The 8,497-nt window shown below is 36.7% G+C and overlaps 1 non-coding gene across 1 annotated transcript; it reads left to right on the forward strand.

Annotated features, from left to right (window-relative positions):
* Positions 1-973: 973 nt before the first annotated feature.
* On the forward strand, positions 974-1,047 carry TRNAW-CCA (transfer RNA tryptophan (anticodon CCA)). Its single transcript has one exon. It is a non-coding gene; the product is annotated as a tRNA-Trp (tRNA).
* Positions 1,048-8,497: the final 7,450 nt, after the last annotated feature.

Here is an 8,497-nt window from a genome sequence, read left to right on the forward strand (position 1 = left end):
TCCGCCCGTCCCGACACCAATACGCCCGGATTCCCTCGCAGCACAATTCCGTCTTCTTCAAGCTTCAAAGAAAGAAGCCCTTCCTTCGAAAAATACCGGCGTCTCCCTGCTCAAATCTCAAAAGTGTAATTACTAGTTTAGCCCTTAGTTAACCCTAATGCATCCACCTAATTTCTACTATAATACCCCACTTGTAAATAATCAAAGGGGGGCTCTCTTAGCTAGAAACATCCTTCCTTAGATTAGATTAGGAGTAGATTAGAATAGATTGCTCTTTAATCTTTTCACAAATCTCACATTAATCTCTCCTTAATTCTTGTTCAAGTTTATTATCCAAGTTTGTTACTTTTGGGTAATTGAAGATTATTGGGTTTATTGGGAGATTGACAACCTTCCATCAATCATCAAGTTCTTCTATTAATCTTTGCATTATTATTTTGGAATCTCCATATGTATAATTCTCTTAATCCTTGTTTTAATTATTGTTAAGTTAATCTTTCTTACTTGTTCATCATGTTTTGTCTTGTTAATATGATTGGCAACCTTGTTAACATGTTAAACTTGATAATGAATGAGTAGTCTCTTAGCTAGGATTAGTGGGTAATTAGGGAAAACCAACATGGGATTGATTCATGCTTAATCTAATATGTTCAAATGATTAAATTGCTTGCTTGTTGTGATGTCAACTTTATGCACATGTTATGTTTGATGAAATGCTAAGCCACATAAAGAGAGGAACGAGCCCCTCTGTGAGGGTATCTGGTTTTTAGGGTTCCCTAGCCCACAGAGAAGAGAAAGCAAAAGACTCAGTTCTTTCATCAGGTGCGGTTGGCGCGGTTAAGGATACAAGTGCCCTGGCGATAGGCTTCAAAGCAAGCATAGGCATAGGATGATATGACTCATAGCAAGCATAGGATGATATGACTGTACCTCTCCAGAATGTGTTAAATACTTTTCTATTGTGATAAGAAAAGCGCTCTTAGTTCAGTTCGGTAGAATGTGGGTCTCCAAAACCCAATGTCGTAGGTTCAAATCCTACAGAGCGTGATTTCCTTCTTGTTAGGTCGAATTAGACTGAAATGACATCAAGTCATTTCTCGCCTCAACCCCCTAAATAATAGGAAGAAGGACCAACGGTAACCAACCTACCAAAGGATCATTAAGTTTAATTTTCGATCTAGTTATAGTAAAGCTCGAGGACCAACCAAACTCTTTCTTAGGCGCTTATGCCACCATCATCAGATAGAGAGCAAGCTTCATTTGTCCGACGACATCTCTTATGTCGATGACACAAAAGGGATATTAAATGATTGGAATTGGGCTTCTCCTCACCTCAATAGCGAAAACGACGTAAGAGAATAAGCACTTAGATAAGTCACTCACATAAGAAGAGGAACGGAGTGGTCTGAAAGAGGTCATTTGCCGAAGCGAAGATTGTGTTAGCCCAAACACCAAGCACGTGAAACAGCTCAAATACGGCAATAGTAGCATTAAGAGTAGGATTAAGCAGTTTCATCCAACATGCTGTCGTTTCGTGTGCTTCGATCTCGAATCCTTGCATTTACAACCATCTCTTATCTACTCAACTTGACTTGTAAGATATAAACCAACTCGAGTCTTGTTAGACCATGCATGGAAGTTGAATAGGAGGAAAGTAAGTCGACTTGTAGGTGTTGTACAATCTAATCGATTCGGCTCCGGGACCCAACTCTTCCTATGAACCGTAAGACATAAACCAACTCGGTTCCTCCACAACAATAATTGCTTGCAACTTTGTAAACATGTTTGTATGATCAACACCCTGAATCCCCTATGACCTCATGATATCCTAGCACTTTTAATCAATTGTTTACATCCTTCCTTTTATTGCTTGTTTTAATTTATTGCTTTTATTAGTCTAGAACACAACTACAAACCCAAATCAATTGTGACACTAGCATAAATTGAGATAGATAGACTTAGAACCCAAAGCACACCGTCCCATGGATCGACCTCGACTTAACCACTAACTAGTTGTTTGTTGAGAATTATAAATGTGTTTGATTGGATGTGACCCGACGACATCACCCACATCACTAACCTTAGACCGTCACATTTTATTTTATACCTACTTTAATCCGGACCAACCAGAAATCGACAACTTGCTTACCTATCCTCTTACACCCTACCTCCAAATATCTCCTTTATATATATTATTATATATTTTATATAATTCTTTTATTATTATTATTATATATTATTATTATTATTAATATTATTAATATTATTAATATTATTATTATTATTAATATTATTACTTAATTATTGTTGTGGTTGACCATAACCCCACACCCCCCTTATTTCTACTCCCTCATTTTGTCCTCTTCTTCTTTTCGAAAAGCAGCAACAACAGACATCAACAAGAACAAAATAGAAGAGCACCGTACACCACCATTTTCGACCTTTCAAACCAAGATCCCGACTCCTTTTCTCAACCAAACTCCATTATTTTTGTACCATTAGCTCCCTCGCCCTTTCCTCGTTCTTTTAAGGTAAGAAAACTTATGTTTTGACTTAATTTCGAAAATGGCATCTTTTGACAACTCGGTTTTGTGACTCTTATATCTCGCTTTTCCTCTTTTTAGTCGAAGACCCGAGAGCAGCTTGTACTCATGGACGTTTTCGCTCTGAAATTCGTGAGGTTAAAGGTAACGGTGATAGGTTACTCGACAAATGTCGAAATTTCCGTCTTTTGTGTCGTTTTATATGCTCTTGTTTAGTAAAGTTTAGTCCTTTTTGGTCTTCCTCTTGTATGTGGTTGAATTTGTGGTGCTACTGGTTATTTTACTCGGCTCTTTCGATAGCTTGGGCTCGTTTCAAGGCTTCAAGCTGAATACGGGTATGGGGGAGAGTAGTCGGGTTCACTGCGTGTCCCGTGGTTAGGTGTGAAGGAAATGTAGATTCATACACAAACTAACATACTCATATATGTCTAAATAATTTGTCATAAAATTAAAACGGATTTTATGCATGCAAACAAATAATATAATAGAGGAGAAATCATGTCCTTACATTGTGGATTTCGGATTTAAGGGCACAAAAGAGATCACCTTTCTCTTTTGATCTTGAGCTTTTCCTTATGGATGAATAAGATCTAAGTATAAGATCTCTCCCTAAGCTTTATACCCAAGGCTTAACACTTAATCTAATTAATATTATAAGTACTAGTATAATATTAATCTAGGAGAAAATTGAACCAAAAACTTTTATAAAACACTTATATGTTTCGGTTTTTATGAGAGAAGAAGAGGAGAAAATTTCTTCTCACTAGAACTAATTTTTGGATGATCAATTGAATGAATATTCACTAACACATTTTAGTGTAATAATAGGTAAAATTAGATGAAAAACCATTGATGGTTTTCTCATCAAAAACCGGGTGGAAGGGGGGGCTTTTAGGGGAGCCAATGCATGAACACATTTGTCTTCACAAGAATATTAGGGTTGCATGGCTAGGAATGTAGGTAATCATTGTGCTCTTATAATAATTAAACAAACACAATATTAGCTTCCACTACCCCTTAATTTCGGTACAATGGATAATATAGAGTCCATATTATTTTTGTCAATTTGTTAATATGTAACATGTCATATGTCACATAATATGTTATGTATTTTTAACACATTAAAAATCAACGTATTAGTAAAAATACGTCACATACAAAAATTTATTTGGTAATTTCATAATTACTTGTGCCGAAATATTTTACCAATTTATAAATCGTATTTACAAAAATTCATTCAATTCCAATTGTTTCCTTAAACAATAATTTCATCCGAGTAATGATACAATTCAATTACTCAGACCGCATCTCATTTAATCACATTTCAATTTGATACGTAAATTTTACTTCCAAAATCGTCCGTCAATTTTCAAGTAATTTAATTAACTCGCAACATTATACGATTAATTAAATAATCAATTAAGAGTATTGCTCTTTAGGTATGACCTAGGGGGTCAACTGATCACCACCGTCACACGACAGTAATGTCAAACTCTAGTCAGCCAATCATTACCGATATATGTTGACCAGTTGATAGTAACAATATTACTTCCCAATTGTATCCATTTTAATGAGACTTAAACATGTGATCATCATGATCAACAATCGTGATCGCATTATTGTCGGAGGACACATATTCCAACAATCTCCCACTTGTCCTCGACAAGTGTGCGTCACCAATTCTCTTGCCTATTACTATCTCCCACTCAATGCAAGGTGTCTTTCAGGTCGTACTTGCAAGTGATCATATCGAGAGTGGTTTCCTCGATCTGGAGAATAACTGATTGACCGGATTTATCCACTCTGGATACCTTCCGAGCGTGGCCACGCATTTCCAGTTCATTACTCCTCGAGTGGCCCTGAGATATTGTTATAACCCTGACTAGGGGTGGACAATTCCTATCGCACTCATTCCCTTCGACTAGCCACAGCCATCATAACCCAAAATATGCCCATTTGACCCCATTTACGAAGGTCGTAGTAACACAAATCAAAGTTAATCTGAAACTGTGCTATCTTAGGCAAATAGTCTTTAGTCAAAAGAATCGACTCATTCGAATACTATAGCAGCTCTCGCCACGACCAGGCTATATAAATTTGCCAGAACTCTATAAGCGGTCATTAGGCCCGACAAAATGTTCCTAACAGTCTGCCTATGTGATCGACTAGTCATCTCACATGACTCTATGGCACTTGAACTTGCCATCAATCGCATCACACTCTAGTCACTTCGAGACGTCACCTCATATAAGTAACTATGGGCAAAAACAATGTTAATCCATGTTCACTTTAACGGGGTTCAATTGTCTCTACAACCCGTTTGGATATAACAATGTACAAGGTGAGTTAATAATAACTCAAACGACAAATGTCGACATCACACTCGGGTAGTCAATATCATATTACAACCTTGTGATGTATATCGTCAGTGTAAACACTTATTGATTGCAATAGAGGTTTAACATCCCATGTGTCCATGTGTTCAAACTTCTTACACTTGCAATCTCCTTCACATTCATGTTCTCTCTCATAGCATGAATCTTACCAAGTACACATCAAGGTTCACGACCTTGGTTTCGGTTCTTTAACTTGAAAGAACTTTCTTATCGACTATCACATAACGAATGAATTTGTGATGACTGATCAAGTATTTCATCCACACACAATGCACTAGGTATATGTTTTGTAGAATCTTGTAACAATTTGTCAAGATTATTAGCTTAGTGCTTCTCACAAGTCCTAGCTTAACTAGGAAAGATTATCTTGAATAACCTCTTATTCAACCAAGCATCTTTCCAAAACTTCTCATTTCTCTTTCTAGGCTTGAAAGATTTGGGATTCTCATAAATCCTTAAATGTGCTCGGATTTTCTACAATATGTGCAACCTCTTAACACACAATGGAACATTCCGTCAAGCACCGAAATCGCTCATCGGATTCTACTTGAGAATTCATGACGTTTCTATTATGGCTCACCAATCAATCATCATGCTCTTACGCATATGATTCATAATTGGACATGTACATGATTATTCTAATGGCGGAAACATTAGTTACTAATAATCATGAGATCAACCGTTCATAGGTTCAATGAACGACCATGACTGCTAATGGTAATTCCATTTTCATCCACATGAACAACCTATGTGAATGTTGATACGATGTGTATCTCTTAATACTAATCCGACATCCCTTGATGTAATTGGATTCATCATTGTCCATTTTCATCCAGAATTGAAAACTCAGAAGCTTCTTTATGAAAGAAGGTATTAGCTCGTCATTCTTTAATGAGTGATGAGTCGTAAATATTCGAAGGATGATAGCTCCCACTAAATTCCATGTCTTCACATGAGAATTTCCTAACTCCCACTCAATTCTACACATTTCGAAATTGACTTCTCAATCGAAATTTATTCAAGAATTGAAATATAAATTGCATTGCCAAGTTATTAAGATAGAACCATATATGTTCCCATCATATCCCTTCAAAATACCTATTTTGAAGTGGTCTTATCTTAACCTTACGGAAAGAGATTTTAAATCTCCAACACACTCATGTCATAATGATGTGTAGTAATGTTATTTTCAAATATAAACAATATTTAGAATACGTCCTTCGCAAATCCCCTTTTGGAAGGAGGTTTAACCATTTCATAGTGAGGTTAAACAATGACATTTGCGTGGTTAAAAACTTTGGCCATTGAAGATATCGGTATATCAATTTTGCAACTCGATCATAACTAGTATGTTACTTTGATTTATTTAGGCTCTTAAGTAAATCTCATGGTTGAAACTATTGGTCAATTGTTTCATAAACTTAGTCAAAAACTTGTTAAGACTTTACATTAGTCATTTTTCTTCCAAAACTTTCTTTTGGTCTCCTCGTGTAGTTATCTTGAGAAAATTCACTTATGATTACTACACTTGGTCTCTTTAGTCATATAGAACTAACTTGAGACCATAGATCTCATCTATCCGGCATACTATGTAAATAAATATACCTTCATTCAAATCATTCTCTCTTGTGTAGATCTTCATATACACAAGTACATAATTTTGTCTTGCCTTGTGTGTTGTGTCCTCATTTTTCTCCCACTCTATCTTTAGAATAAATACACTAAACATTCAAAGATAGCATATGAGACAAAAATTAATGATGTTGAAGTATAAGGAGAACTATCTCATAGATAGACTAATAGTTATTGATTTCATATGTGTACTTGGTGGTTGACATTCCTTTAAGAGAGTTCATAGACTCAAAATTGCTTCATAAATGATCATACACAAGCTTTAAGCATGTGGACATATAATGAAACCCGTCATTATAATTGTCTATTAGATCACCTTTAAGTGAATAATCTTATGTTTCAAAACGCAAGCATTTTAAAGATGAAATTTAGAACATTAAAAGGATAAATGATAAAACGGGTGACTTGGGTTGCAAACCAAGTCACCATTATCCAAAATACAACCCATTATCCAAAATACCTTTCCATGTCAAACATGGAAACTTAAAGTTCTAAAAATCCAAAACATTACTTAAAATAAGACAATGAAAAACAAAGCTCCATAAAAGCTATCCTTAGCTTCTCCATGGTTTCTCATGCTTGTTTTTCTTTTCCCTTGTCTTTGCTTGGTGGAGGCCCTATTACAATAAAAAGGGAAGATACATTATCACAACTTTGCATCATAATACCATAGTTGAATTAGAAACATAAAAGAAGGTTAGTCATTTACCTCTTTGGAGTGATCTTTCCAGCTTTGATATCACCAAGGTATTTGGAACAATTTCTTTTCCAATGTCCCATGCCATTACAATAATGGCATTTATCAAGAGGACCCTTCTTGACTTTGGAGGTGCTAGCTTCACAAGACTTAGCTTTGGTGAATGTGGGAGCTTGCTTTTTACCCTTTCTTCCACTCTTCTTGAACTTCCCCTTACTCTTTGTGCTCATGTTGAGCACATCCTTGGGAGGGTTCACATTTAACCCCATGTCCCTCTCGGCTTGCACAAGTAACTTGTGCAACTCCTCAAGAGACACATCCTTGTCTTGCATGTTGAAATTCACCCGGAATTGCACATATGCCTTGACTTTGGACAAGGAGTGTAGAATCCTATCTACGATGAGTTCTTTGGGGATTTCAACCTTTTGAATTTTCAAGGTCTCGACAAGCTCCATGAGTTTGAGCACATGAGGGCTAACCTTTTGGCCCTCTTTGAAGTCGAGATCAAAGAATGCCGCGGCCGCCTCATATTGGACGATCCGCGGAGTTTGTGAAAACATGATCACAAGTTTGGAGTAAATCTCATTAGCATTGCCCATTTTGAAGGCTCTCCTTTGGAGGTCCGCCTCCATCGCAAATATCAAGACATTTTTCATTGCGGCGGACTCCTTTTGGTAAGTCTCATAGGCTTCCCTAGTGGCCGCGGTGGACCTAGTGGAGGGTTCGGGTGGAGAGGCCTCGGTAAGGTAACGAAGCTTGTCGTCACCTTCGGCGGCTAATTTGAGTTGGGCATCCCAATCGGAGAAATTTGACCCATTCTTTTCAAGTTTACATCGATCCATAAAGGATCGGAGCCAAGACGAACTAGCGAGTGGTGTAGCATTAGGAGTTGGTGTTGGTGTTGCCATTTGTTATGAAAAAGAAGTGGTCTACAAAACAAAATATAAGGAGTAAAACAATTGTCGTTTTAATAATACTCGTAAAAATGTATGATTTAAACAAGTTATATGCATTTTTCTAGTGATCTCTACCCAACTAGATAAATGATTCCAAGACCCAAATTCATATCGACTTAGGCACGGTGGGGCCGATACATCCTTTATCAATATAACTCGGTGGATTAACGTTTAATCGATTCTATTTTTAGAACTCTTGGTCGATAATATTACATTAACAATTATCTATAGCCCAAAACACATCGACAAGGGCACGGTGGGGCCGATACATCC

This window comes from Silene latifolia, chromosome 11 (genome assembly GCF_048544455.1).
Source record: "Silene latifolia isolate original U9 population chromosome 11, ASM4854445v1, whole genome shotgun sequence".
NCBI classification, from domain to species: Eukaryota; Viridiplantae; Streptophyta; class Magnoliopsida; order Caryophyllales; family Caryophyllaceae; genus Silene; species Silene latifolia.